A 14,539-nucleotide genomic window follows, 5' to 3' on the forward strand; every position below is an offset into this window, starting at 1 on the left:
ATGGTTCCCGAGCGCAGCCACTGCTGCAGCTCACCGCAAACCCTAACCAGTGTGGGACTTTAACTTTAACCTCATGATATCTAAGGTGTTAGAAGTACAACCAATAGCTGTGAATAGATCATTATAATTAATATGTTTATATTGTTACTTAACAAACATGTTGTGATAAATTAACATCAGGATTGAAGCGTATAAAATGGTTTACCTATACATTTTTTCAGTCCTTTAAAATGGGAAAAATCTACTTTTGTCTTTAACCCTTTCCAACTATGACCCACACTTATACAGCGCCTTTTAACATCAGAGGACTCCAAAGCACTTTGCACTACTGCTGTGGCCACCAGCCTGGCCTCTTCAGGTGCAGGAGCCAGGATCACCCAGCCCTGGTGATCAGCCAGGCACCGCCCTGTCTCTTCCTCTCCTCCAGGCTGCTGAGGCGCACAGCTGAGCTGAATCTCTCTGAGGACTGGCGCCTGGGATGAAAAGGCTGTGCCTTCAGCAGTCTGGGAGGCAGCAGTCTAGGGGTTCTGCTGTGCTCCAGGCCTCCTTTTATTTTCAACCCCTTTGTTTTTGATGAGTTTTAACTTCTAACGTTTTAACTCTGAGTGATCCAAAGGGATCTTTTGTTGATGTCAACATAGTTGACTGAGTAATGATCTTAATGATTTCTGGTTTTGGGATTTTAAAGGTTAACTCTGTTCTGGTTTTAAGACTTTTATCAACTTTGTGGATTTCGAAACACCTTCAGTTTCGGTAAAACTTTTAACGAAGTTTTAACCAGGTGTTTACCTGTTAACCTTTTTGAGAGTTTTCTGTAGCATTATTTGGGTTTTGGAGAGGGGTTGGACACTCTACTTTGCTGGAGTTGCTCTGGGTGAGAGGCGGAGGGCTGGGGTTGGCTTTTTGTTAGCCCCGAGACTCTCTGCCTGTGTGTTGGGGTTTACCCCGGGGGACAAGAGGGTAGCTTCCTTGCGCCTTCGGGTCGGGGAACGGGTCCTGACTGTTGTTTGTGCTTATGGGCCAAATATCAGTTCGGAGTACCCACCCTTTTTGGAGTCCCTGGGACGAGTGCTAGATAGTGCTCCATCAGGGGACTCCATTGTCCTGCTGGGGGACTTCAATGCTCACGTGGGCAATGACAGCTTGACCTGGAGGGGTGTGATTGGGAGGAACGGCCCACCTAATCTGAACTCGAGCGGTGTTTTGTTATTGGACTTCTGTGCAAGCCGCAGTTTGGCCATAACGAACACCATGTTCGAACATAAGGATGCCCACCGGTACACTTGGTACCAGGGCAGCCTAGGTCACAGGTCGATGATAGATTTTGTAGTCGTATCATCTGACCTGCGGCGGTATGTTTTGGACACCAGAGTGAAGAGAGGGGCGGAGCTGTCAACTGATCACCACCTGGTGGTGAGTTGCATCAGATGGCAAGGGAACATGCCCCGTAGACCTGGCAGACCCAAACGCATAGTGAGGGTCTGCTGGGAACGCCTGGCAGAAGAACCTGTCAAGACGGTCTTCAACTCCCACCTCCGGCAGAGCTTTGACCACGTCCCGAGAGCAGTGGGGGACATTGAGTCCGAGTGGGCCTTGTTCCACTCTGCGATTGTCGAGGCGGCTGTTGCTAGCTGTGGTCGTAAGGTGGCCGGTGCCAGTCGTGGTGGCAACCCCCGTACCCGCTGGTGGACACCAGAGGTTCGGGGAGCCGTCAGGCTGAAGAAGGAGGCCTACAGGGCGTGGCTGGTCTGTGGGTCTCCGGAGGCAGCAGACAGGTACCGGATAGCCAAGCGGGGTGCAGCAGTGGCAGTTGCCGAGGCAAAATCTCGGGCGTGGGAGGAGTTTGGTGAGGCCATGGAGAAAGACTATCGATCGGCTCCAAAGAGGTTCTGGCAAACTGTCCGGCGCCTCAGGAGAGGAAGGCAGCAACTCGCTCACACTGTTTACAGTGGGGATAGGGAGCTGCTGACGTCAACTGAGGCTATAGTCGGACGGTGGAAGGAATACTTTGAGGAGCTCCTCAATCCCACCAATGCGCATTCCGAGGAGGAACCAGAGCTGGGAGGCCTGGGGATCGACTGTCCGATCTCGGGGGCAGAAGTTGCTGAGGTAGTCAAACAACTACACAGCGGCGGAGCCCCGGGGGCGGATGAGGTTCGTCCTGGGTATCTCAAGGCAATGGATGTTGTGGGGCTGTCATGGTTGACACGTCTCTACAACATTGCGTGGTCATCGGGGGCAGTTCCTAGGGAGTGGCAGACCGGGGTGGTGGTCCCCATCTTTAAGAAGGGTGACCTGAGGGTGTGTTCCAACTATAGGGGGATCACACTCCTCAGCCTCCCTGGAAAGGTCTACTCCAAGGTACTGGAGAGGAGGGTCCGATCGATAGTTGAATCTCAGATAGAGGAGGAGCAATGTGGTTTTCGTCCTGGCCGTGGAACTGTGGACCAGCTCTATACCCTTGCAAGGGTGATGGAGGGGGCATGGGAGTTTGCCCAACCAATCCACATGTGCTTTGTGGATTTGGAGAAGGCTTATGACCGTGTCCCCAGGGGCACTCTGTGGGGGACGCTCCAGGAGTATGGGGTGGGTGGCTTTCTGTTAAGGGCCATTCAGTCCCTTTACCAGAGGAGCATGAGTTTGGTCCGCATAGCCGGTAGTAAGTCGGACCTGTTCCCAGTGAGGGTTGGACTCCGCCAGGGCTGCCCTTTGTCACCGGTTCTGTTCATCACTTTTATGGACAGAATTTCTAGACGCAGCCATGGTGTGGAGTGTGTCGAGTTTGGTGGCAGGAGAATCTCGTCTCTGCTTTTTGCGGATGATGTGGTCCTCCTAGCTTCATCCAGCTCTGACCTTCAGCTCTTGCTGGGTAGGTTCGCGGCCGAATGTGAAGCGGCTGGGATGAGGATCAGCACCTCCAAATCTGAGACCATGGTTCTCGACCGGAAAAGGGTGGCTTGCCACCTCCGGGTCGGGGGAGAGGTCCTACCTCAAGTGGAGGAGTTTAAGTATCTCGGGGTCTTGTTTACGAGTGAGGGTAGGAGGGATCGGGAGATCGACAGGCGGATTGGTTCGGCGTCTGCAGTGATGCGGACGCTGAGCCGATCTGTCGTGGGGAAGAGGGAGCTGAGCCAGAAAGCCAGGCTCTCGATTTACCGGTCGATCTACGTCCCAATCCTCACCTATGGTCATGAGCTTTGGGTAATGACCGAAAGAACGAGATCGCGGATACAAGCGGCTGAAATGAGTTTCCTCCGTAGGGTGGCCGGGCTCAGCCTTAGAGATAGGGTGAGGAGCTCGGACATTCGGGAGGGACTCGGAGTAGAACCGCTGCTCCTCCGGATCGAAAGGAGCCAGTTGAGGTGGTTTGGGCATCTGGTCAGGATGCCTCCTGGACGCCTCCCCGGGGAGGTGTTTCGGGCATGTCCTGCCGGCAGAAGGCCCCCGGGTCGACCCAGGACACGTTGGAGAGGTTACATCTCCAATCTGGTCCGGGAACGCCTTGGGGTCCTGCCGGAGGAGCTGGTGGACAAGGCCGGGGAGAGGACGGCCTGGAGCTCCCTAGTTGGGATGCTGCCCCCGCGACCCGGACCCGGATAAGCGGAGGAAGACGAGACGAGATTATTTTAAGAATGCTCACCATCTGTTTGCACTCGTTTTAGAACCTTTTATAACAATTAAACCCATTTTAATGTTTCTTATGTTACCCCCTCCTTCACATTTTAACACCTCCTGTCGGGGACGTAACAGCTTCACTGTATCATTCATTCATTCACACACACATTCACACACTGATGGTGATGAGCTACATTGTAGCTACAGCTGCCCTGGGGTACAGTGACAAAGCCGAGGCAGCCGAGAATATGCACCACTGTTACCTCCAACCACCACCAGCAGGCAAGGTGGGTTAAGTGTCTTGCCCAAGGACACAACAGCAGCATTCTCCGCTTGGATCAATCCCACAACCCTTCGATTACTGGACAACCCGTTCTACCTCCTGAGCTATGTTGCCCACATCTAGCCGTTAGCTTATCAATCATATCAGAATAAAACATTTTTTCTACGCTGAGAATGTGCAACAAGTAATCTACAACTCACTGTTTGTAATCTTAGTTTCTACAGATACTCACTTTAAAAGACCTACAATGTAGCTTTGATTATTTCTAATAAACATGAACTCGTTAATACTCTGTCTAGTTTTCTTTTCTCACAGTGCTCTGCAGTTTCTGTCACCTTGTATGATAAAATAAAATTACTAAAAAATACCGTCATAACTTTGGATTAAGCAATATTATGTATGTAATTCTCAGATTATTTACTGCAGACATTTGCATCAGAGCCAAGTGTCCGTAGCACTTCCGGTTCCACTATTCCCATGAGAATTTCTACAACAATGTTTACGAAGTGAAAAAGCAGCATCAGTGTAAAGGTTTAACCTTTTTCGTAAACTGGTGCCAGCTCAGGTCAGATCACTCAGAAGGAATTTTAATTAGCCGGGTGTGAACGTGACTTTGGCCTGTGATACCGACCAGTTAGATAAAAAAAGGCAGCGTTTCAGCGCAGGTGTGCTTTGTGCGAATCAAGTGTGTGCTTTGTGTGTGTTATTGTTTTGATGACAATGTGGAAGCTAATCTCTGTCCCCGTGGAAATGCAGCGCTTCCTCTGGGGCTGTGAGCGGGACCTACAAACAACCAATCAATAGTTACTCTGGTCTGCTCACAATCTGGCTCTAGTAACCATTCCCAGATCAGTTTGATGTTAAGAAGAGTAAAAATCAGATTTCTTATGATTCCTGTGTACTTCTGATCATTAATGTATCGTCTAAGGGTTTAACTATTACGTGTGTTTTTGTCTGATCAAATAAAATATAAGGCACACATTCACATTTGATTGCCTATGGAAGCCTGACACTGCCAAATTAATAATAAATGCTGAAACATATAAAAGCCTTAATTATTTAATTACATCAATAAATAATACCAAAACAAATCTGTATTTAATGTTCTTCTCACTTCACCCGTTAATTTTTGTAAGAATTTAGTTTACATTTATTTCATGAACCATAAGACATGAGATTCCGTAGAAAATATTAAATCAGTCTTATGGATCTTTGGGTACTTTTAATTTTTATTCTGAAGACGTCTGGATATTTGTGGTGTTGGTGTCAGGTTTCTTGCTGTTTGGTCTGAGCGGTTACCAGGCTTACCGGAAAATTTGACTTTTGAGGAATATTGGCTCAATCCCGGAGCTCAGGGATGGATTACACTGCGCTGTGAACGCACAAACTCATATACCGTAAATCCTCTAATACAGGCCCGGGCCTGTATTTTACTCAAGCTCATCAAGCTCCAGGCCTTTATTGGAAGGAGGACCAGAATTAGAGGCAGGCCTCTATTTCTATTTGAGCAAAATTAACTAATGGTTCGCTGGAGTTTTTGACAATTAAAACTGTGCCCACATTTTCAAAGTTAAACACATTTCTTTTAACAACGGTAGTTTCTGCTTCAGCCCTCTCCCTCCTCCCCCTGCGCAGCGGCCGCAAACTCACTGATGCGCCTGCAGCCTCTCGGAGTTCCTGCTGCTCTAAACATTAAAATAATTCTTTCATTTTCTGTTCCTCACTTCTGATTACCTTCAATGGTGTCTGTTTGTTGCAACCACCAGGTACAAAAACTAACTTGTTTTTATTTGACTATTTTTCTGTCCTGCCTGTTTATTATCTTCCTGCATCTCCTCTCAATCCTAAAGAAAAACTGCTATCTGGGTTCATATATATTCACCTTATGAGTTACCTTTGAACTGCAGTTCTAAAAGATCTACTGACCACAAAAACAGCGGAGTGCTTGCTGCGCGCCGGCCGCACCAGTGAGGTGCGTCACCGGAGGACAAGGTGATGTGCCCCGCTCCACAGCAGCGAAACACATCAGGCACAAATAAAAGAATAAAAGACAGAAAACATAAAAGGAAATGAGCCGACATGAACGATCGCGTGTTAAATTAGTTTTTGAGTTGGCGACACCTGATTTGATAATGTTACTGTGGCCGTGCTCAGGACGCAGATGTCTGGAGCGCGTCAACAATCAGAGCTTTGCATGCGCAAGCTGGTTATGGTTAGGATGGGGGTGAGGGGAAGGTTAAATTGCAAGAGGGTAAAGGTCACAATTTGGTTAAATGTGCGTTTTACGGCTCTGGCACAGCGTGTTGCGTCCCGACGCGCAGGAGCTTGTCACCTGCTGACAGCAGGCTGCTGCCTTTTCCGAGGACTGCATCTTGCCGGTCATTATCACGTGACAGCGACGATGACAGGCATAAAAAGTCACTATAGTGAAGTTGACTAGTTCATACAACCCCTGCTACTGCTCCCCAGAGTGTTCTGCAACATAATCAGCACGTTCTCTTTGAACTTGATATCAAATTTTCGCCTCCTCTTCGTCCCCGCACGGTTAAAGTTACCCTCGCGGTCTATCACTGGCAAATCAAAAGTGAGACGGATGACACAAACCCCCCCCCCCCCCCCCCCCCCCCCCGTGGTACTTGCTTGTTACCACATTCCACCCGGCCACAATAAAAAAAAACGGCCATTATTAACCTCCGCCGACTCCGACACCGGCCAAAATGTGACACCCGGAAGTTAATTGAATACAGGCCAATATTAGAGGATTTACGGTAATTGTCGAGATGAGTCGTAAGCTTGGAACTTTGGCTGAGATTCAGGCTCTGGCACAGAAGGTGGATTCAATCAAAGAGTTGATGGATCAGCACGGTTGGGAATAGATTAATTTACACCATTACTGGATCGAGAGGGGTTGGAGATCAACAGAACTTTAAGACAGAGAGGAAATTATCTCTGGCCCAAAACAAGTTCTTATCTGAATCTGGTGCACTTGAGCCTGTGAGGCTGAAGTGATTACCCCCCCTCAGAAGAAATGTGGAATGCTGCCGTCGCCATGACAACTCTGTCTCCCTATTCCAGCCTGGGTGGGACTGAGACCGGTGAAGGTCGTGGAACCGTTTCCAGGAGTCACTGTGCTTTCTAACCCAATTTCCTCCCTTCCCTGTCCAAATGGAGATGACGAGCGCTGCTCATTGCGGCTGCATGCACTGATGTGAGGATAGTCCCCAACCCTACCTCCCCACCTAGTGGACACTTATGTTGTGTGATGTCTGAAGTCTGTTGCATATCTGTCTGAGGTGGTTTTTGCATAGCAAAGCTGCCCTCCCTGCGGATGGTAACTCTGAAGTGCCTTTTTTTCCCTCCATCTTACTCAATCCTTATATAAACCCTCTGATTACTATTGTGGTAGCGCGACTCAGGTTGCGAATGATCACAGTCACCAATTTTTGTCATGTGTCTATGTCTATGTATGTATGTATGTCTGATCTCAGAATTGCGTGTACTGAAACTCTAATTTCCCTCTGGGATTAATAAAGTATCTTTGAATTGACTTTGAATTGAATTGAATGCTGCGTGTTAATGTCTTACTTTTAAAATAAACACAAAACTGAAAAGAAGATTTTTGATCAACCCTTTTTTTGTCTACATAAAATCATAAAAGTGGTATGAAAAAACTAATACATGGTGTGTAGGAAGGTCCCGTTCCAATACCCATATCGGAAGTAATTCGATATCGGTTCAAAAACACTATCGGGTTATATCAGAATGCATCAAAAATCTCCGATATAAGCAGTCCGTTCCGCTTTAAATGTCATTCCAGCATTTCTACCCAGCAGCGCCCAGATCCAACTTGCAAATCCCATGTGATCAGAACAGTGCGTGCTAGCAAAGCAGCAATGTCAACTGTGTAGCAGTATTTGTTGTTAAAGTCCATAAGACAGTGTGGCTCAAGTTTCCCATGGTGGAACAGAACCAGGAAAGTTGAATATGTCCAACCTCACTGCACGTTTGAAGCAATATCACAAAACACTGCATGAGGATTTTCGCATTGTCTGAAATTGAAACTTGAGACACCCAAATTGCAGCAGTTGGTAAATAGATAATATTGTGTCTTCTTTCTTATGTCCGTGCCCTCAGCAGTTCCTCAATGATAAATGATAAATGACCTGTATTTGTATAGTGCCTCTCAGAGTAAGGACTCCAAAGCGCTTTACACTACAGTGTGTCATTCATCCATTCATACACATATTCACACATTGATGGTGATGAGCTACGATGTAGCCACAGCTGCCCTGGGGCGCACTGACAGAGCACAGGCGCCCAAGGACACAACAACAGATGTCTCTGTCCAGGGCCGGGATCGAACCTGCAACGTTCCGATTACTGGACAACCCGCTCAACCTGTTGAGCTACTGCTGCTCAAAGTATTTAATACTTTAAAAAGATATCTTTTATTTGTTTGCTTAAATTATGTATAACAATATTCATTTGTTATTCATTATGTTTAAGGTTTACCCCAAAATTCCACTATCTCCGCTCCGCTCCGCCCCCGCTTTCCGCTGCTGCTCACTTCCGAACTCAAATTATACTATACCTGCTCTACAACGGCTCCGCTCCGGTGCGGAGACCTGAGGTGCACAAACAGGCATGCGCAGGATTTTCTAAATCTTGGATTTTCTAAATCTTGCAATACATACAGTCCGAGCAATAAACGCGGAAGTTAGATCCAAACACCCATTGTGTGGGAGAAGCATCGAAATGAACTGTTTAATCTGCCTTTCATTTGTGTTGAGAGACCAGCAGTGTTTGAATCAACAAAGGGTGGCTACTTTGATAGTAGAAACTGTATTTATGGCTTATTTTTGTGCATTTAAAGTTCACCCCAGTGGCTGGTTTCAGTAAACATTTTAGGTCCTGTCCCTCCTTGTACATGAACACAAAAAGATCATTTTTGTTCAAGTTTAAATCAAGTTGATTCACAGAAATTTCACTTGCTTTTAAATATTTAGAAAATACATTTAGCTTTAATTAGTCTATAGATGCCTATTGAACTGTGTGTAGTGGGGGAGTAGGTGGGATGTTCAAGCCAAAATGTAAGGTATAAATAATTTACTTAATAACCACAGAAACCGATGTAGTAGCTTGGAATGTCTTTATAAAATGTTCTGAACACAATAAAGCCCGAGCTAATAAACCACAGCAAGCTGTATTATTAGCTACAGATTCATATTAAACAAGTAATTTTCTTTTTGATAATTGGGTATGTTTTGGTGACACATAACCCCAAGTCTGATAAAGTAATTCCAGTGTTTGTTTTTTTAAAGTACTTCCTCTACTGCTTGTGCACACATGGACAAGTGCACTTTAATGATGGAGTTGGACTCTGAGGTATAAATAATTCAGCCAAGAACCTCCAGAGTTCATAAATATAAACTTCCAGATAAAGCCGGTCTCTCCGTGGAGGACCAGGCACAACCTCCAACCTCACTGGTGTATTTTACGTCAGCTTGGAGAAAAAGTAACAATCATCTGAGGTTTGAGAACAAGTTCTAAAGGGACGGCAGAGGATTTGTGCCTTTCAGTGTTTTCCCAGTTAAATGCATTTGTTTGAGTGCTATCTGTTCCCAGTGAGCTTGGTGAGAGTCATTTGTTTAGCCTCTGAGGACTATCAGCAAGCCAGCCAGAGAATCTCCTCTCCAAATGCATTTGTTACCACTCCAGAGATACGGCTGGTCTCAGCAGAGACGCTCACAGATCAACGCCACAGCTGCTAATGAGCTCAGGAATCCCATAAAGACACCAAATCAAATAAAAGCTTTTAGTGTTTGCTTACAGGTTGATTTGATTGTACTTTTTCAAGTTGAGTAATGGATATTCTCTGAAGAGAGAAACTTCATAAACATCTTTTTTTAATTGCTACTTTTCTTGTTAAGCTAGTGGACATCGTTAGTCGCCAGTGAAGTTAGCTTCCTGTTTATTTTTCCTGTCTCAGTTCTCTCTCATTTAACGCTCATGGAAACGATTATTTCAACACTTTAGCTAAATTAACAGCGAGTAGTCTCCTGCTCCTCTACCCTACTGGTTAAAGGTGGAATTACATCTGTGGTAAACAACCCTTCTGCAGCCTGCTGTAGCTAGCAGCTAACAAGCTAGCATTAACTAATAAAACCCTGAAGAAAAAAGATCCACTAGACTAAAAATATTATTACAAGTCCAGTAGCAACAAAGCCAGGTCACCATCAGTGTGTGATTTTGTTAGCTCCCTCAAATTAGCGTAGGCTGCACCGATGTTCACTCTGGTTTTAGCTCTTTGCTTCTCTTTTCCAAAGACTTTACTCTCCTACTTTTATCTCCAGGCTCCGCCATGATGGCAACAGAAAAAGCAAACTTCTTTTTCTTCTTCTTGTGCTTTTTATTGACGATCGGTGAACTGAAAATTTTAGCCGCTAGCATTACAGCTAACAGCCATAAAAAAGGTAAAGAGTGTCCCCCAGAACATCTACCTCCACAAAACAATTAAGTACAGTTTTTGGTCCAAAGAGGGCTGCAGAGTGGCGTCAGATATGAAATTGGTCAAGTTTCTAACCAAATAATCACTGAGATCAATATTAAAGCTCTAACTTAAAATAACAACAGACAGTTTATTGTTACTCTGGTGCTATATAAATAAACTTGAATTGAATTGAATACTTTAAGTTGTATAGGAGAATCCTCCTAAAAGAACTCATGTACTTCATGTACTGCAGCCGAGTTTAACTTCTGGTTATTTCCATCATGGTTGCTAGGCGTGCACAACACGAGATAATATTACAGTATTGTTACGTGAATTATTAAAAGGGGGAAAGCAGAAAAGGTTATTTATAGGGATGCAACGATACCCCTTTTTTCCAAGCCGATACGATACCGATACTTGGATCTGAGTACTCGCCAATACCGATTGCCGATACCGATACTTCTACTACACAAAAAAATGCAATGATTTGGAAAACAGATTTTATTTTCTTCCCTGCTTTCATTCCATTTCATTTATTTATTTATAAAGCCCCTTCTGTGACCAATGCAGATGCCCAAGGTGCTGAACACAACACAATAAAAATGTAAAACCATCAGAATTAAATATAGCAATCGTAAAACCAACATAAAAAATAATTAAGAGAGGAGAGTAAAAACAAAAAATAAATTCCTGGAAAAGATTAAGAGGCCGGGTCAACGAAACCAGGTAAAAATTGCTAATCCCGGAATGCCTTGACAAAAAAAAGGGTCTTAAGGCACGTCTTAAAAATCCCCAATGAGGGTGACTGACGCACCACCAAAGGCAACTGGTTCCAAAGAGAAGGTGCCAACACCGAGAACGTACGGAGGTCCCCCTGTGACCTGCACTTAGTGCGCAGAACCATCAACAGTTCCCTGCTGGCTGAGCGAAGGGCCCTTGAGTGGGCATGTCTGTGCAAAAGGTTGTCAAAATATGCTGGAGCAGTTCCTTGTAAGGCCTTGTATGCCAGTACCAACACCTTAAATTTTGCCCTGCATTGCCCAGGCAGCCAATCAAGGGATGCCAACACAGGGGTGATATGCTCCCTGCGCTGAGTGCCTGTCACAAACCTAGCGGTTGAGTTTTGTACGAACTGCAAGAGTGCTATTAAACCCTGACTATGGCCGGCATACAATGCATTGCAGTAGTCGAGCCTTGAAAGAATAAAAGCATGTGTGACAGTCTCTAGATGTACTCAGCAGGGGCGTAATTCTGGCTAGTCGGCGCAAGTTAAAAAAACACAATTGCACAACCTGGTTGATTTGTGCATCGAATTTAAGGGCTGAGTCCAGTTGTACTCCCAAATTTCGGATGGTGGTCTTCACATTAGATGCTTAAGGACCCAGATTCACAGCATTGCATGGGCGTGTAGACATGCCAGGGCTAGGTACAATTACTTCAGTCTTAGCATCATTCAGACGTAAAACGTTTGTATCCATCCAGGAGCGCACATCCTCTAAGGCATTTACAAGCTTTGATATTGGTCCATCGACCCCCCACTGAAGGGGGAGGTAGATCTGACAATCGTCAGCATAAAAATTAAAACGCATGCCAAACCGCCGAAGAAGATTCCCCAACGGCATTAGGTAGATGGCAAAAAGAAGCGGACCCAGTACAGACCCCTGTGGCACACCCCACTTGAGTCCCACCCAGGTCGAGGAAGTTTCACCTACACTGACACAAAAACTCCTGTCGGATAAATAGGAGTGTAACCATTGTAGGACTGCACCGGTAATTCCTGCCCAATGTTCTAGCCGATCCAAAAGTATGTCATGATCGACCGTGTCAAAGGCCGCAGACAGATCTAACATCAAAAGAATGACAGAGATGAACGGAAGTTTAGAGATGGGTCTGAAGCTGTTATGGAGAGGGGTCAAGACTCGGTTTTTTAACAAGCGGGTGGTTTACAGCGTTCTTAAAGTAAGCAGGAACCTGACCAGAAACGAGAGAAGCATTAATTATAGAGAGCACGCTGGGACCGATGGACTGAAAAGCACTTTTAAACAAAGATGAGGGTAAGATGTCGAGGGGGCATGCAGAGGTCTTCATAGAGTTAACTAGTTTGGTTAACTCAGGCAAAGAAAAAGGTACAAAGCTATCTAGGATGATGGGCCTGGTTGGAGTCGGGAGAGGCAGCGATAAGGCTGAAGGAGAGATGCTAGATCTAACCTTATTGACTTTGTCCACAAAGAAAGACAGAAAGTTCTCACAGTCTGTAACAGAGTGGATGGAGGCTGTAGGAGAGGCAGGAGAGACAATGCTGCTGATGGTGTTAAACAGCACCTTGGGGTTCCCTTTGTTCTGGGACACCAGGTTGGACAAATAGGAAACCCTCGCGTCTCTGACTGCGGAGTTAAAGGATGTCAGAAGATCCTTTAGGTGCAGCAGATGGACGTGGAGATGGGTTTTCTTCCACAAACACTCAATTTTTCTGCATTGGCGCTTTAGGCTGCAAAGGCTGTCATTAAACCAGGGAGTAGGGTTCACTGCAGGAACTGATCTGGTTCTGACAGGACAGATGTTGTCCAGAATGGAGAGGCAGTGCTCGTTAAACTGAGAAGTTAAGGAATCTGGGTCATTATCAGAAGAACAGGGTGGATCAAAAGCAGCAGAAAATTGCTAGCTGTGCTCTCATTAAGATAATGAGAACTAACCATACGGCGAGTAGGAGGTGGGGACGCAGACACTGACATGTTAAAGAAAATGCAATGGTGATCTGAAATATAAACGTCCTCAGGACAAACTGTCAGCATTTAGACTCAGGATAAAAACAAGGTCTAGAGTGGGCCCCCTGGTGTGTGTGGGGCCAGAAACATGCTGGGTAAAGCTGAAGGAGTTCATAAGGCTGGAGAAATTCATGGCAAAGTGATCAGAGGGATCATCAACGTGGATGTTAAAGTCACCAACAATCACTAGTCTGGACAGCTTCACAGTGGAGGATAGAAAGTCACTAAACTCCTGAAGGAAAGAACTGTTTGGACCAGGTGGACGATAGACCACAGCACAGTAGTAGTCCTTACGCCCGACTTTAATCAGCTGCAGTTCAAAGGAAGCAAAGTGACCAGAGGTTGTATTGCTACATGGAAGATGGTCTCTGAAAACAACAGCTAGGCCTCCACCACGACCAGAACCGCAGGGCTGGCTAAATAATGAATAACCACTCAGGCAGAGTTCAATCAGACCAGAATAATCAGATGTTTGCTGCCAAACTTCAGTCAGAAACAGAAAATCCAGATTTTTAGAGAGAATTAGATCATTGAGCAGGAAGGACTTGTTTACAGAGCAGGTATTTAATAGAGCCATGCTGAGTGAGGTGGAGGAATCAGAAACTACAGAAACAGCTGGAGATAGTGGACGTAAATTGGCAGGGTTAGATCCAAGGTGTTTACAAAAAACACTTATTAAGGGAACAGGAGGAGAAACCACTGAGGAATGAGGATAAACCGACCTTAAAAAACTTGGACGGAGAAACCGCGCCACAACGTGGCCTGGCGGGAATGCAGAAGTGGCGCTCAAGTCGCCAAACAAAGGAAGAGAAGCTAGTAGATCACGCCGATGTTTACTAGATAAACCACGCTTTAAGAGGTCTTATTCTCACCTGGATTCCTGCTCGTTTACCTCTTTTCCTCCGACGTTTTCCTGAGACCGGATAAACATCGCTGGAGGCGTGCAGGTTGGGATCGTTGTTTGGCTCCATGCCAGTGCGCCACTCAGATAAGCAAACAGGGAGGTACGTCCTCGGTGCATCTTGGGCGATCGTGAACGAACGGAAGGACAAAAGAGTCTGGCGATCATAGGAGATGGTAGCAGGGACACTATTGAAGAGGATCGGAGATAGGAGCAAGGTGGAAAAGAGGAGGTTAGTGGAGAAAAGTTTGAAAAAGTGGCCGGTGGCTGCGGCTAAGGCAATCACAGGCGCAATCTTGTTGCCGACCAGAAGCAGAATCGATAATAATATATGGCTAAAGCTACCACAATTAGCTATACGGCGGATTTCTGAAGAGGTTTGTTGTGTTCTTCTTAAGTGTTTAGCAAATAAAGAATTAAAATGGAATAAATCTCAGTCTTTGGAAAAATTTAGCTTTCATCTCTGATCAGATGGGCTAAGATGC

At 45.7% G+C, this 14,539-nt stretch overlaps 1 protein-coding gene across 1 annotated transcript in view; it reads right to left on the reverse strand.

Moving 5' to 3' along the window:
* Positions 1–14,539, reverse strand: part of LOC107374803 (zinc finger SWIM domain-containing protein 6) — a 91,400-nt gene that overhangs the window by 49,729 nt on the left and 27,132 nt on the right. The gene's annotated exons all lie outside the window — the stretch shown is intronic.

Source organism: Nothobranchius furzeri, chromosome 6, assembly GCF_043380555.1.
Source record: "Nothobranchius furzeri strain GRZ-AD chromosome 6, NfurGRZ-RIMD1, whole genome shotgun sequence".
NCBI classification, from domain to species: domain Eukaryota; kingdom Metazoa; phylum Chordata; class Actinopteri; order Cyprinodontiformes; family Nothobranchiidae; genus Nothobranchius; species Nothobranchius furzeri.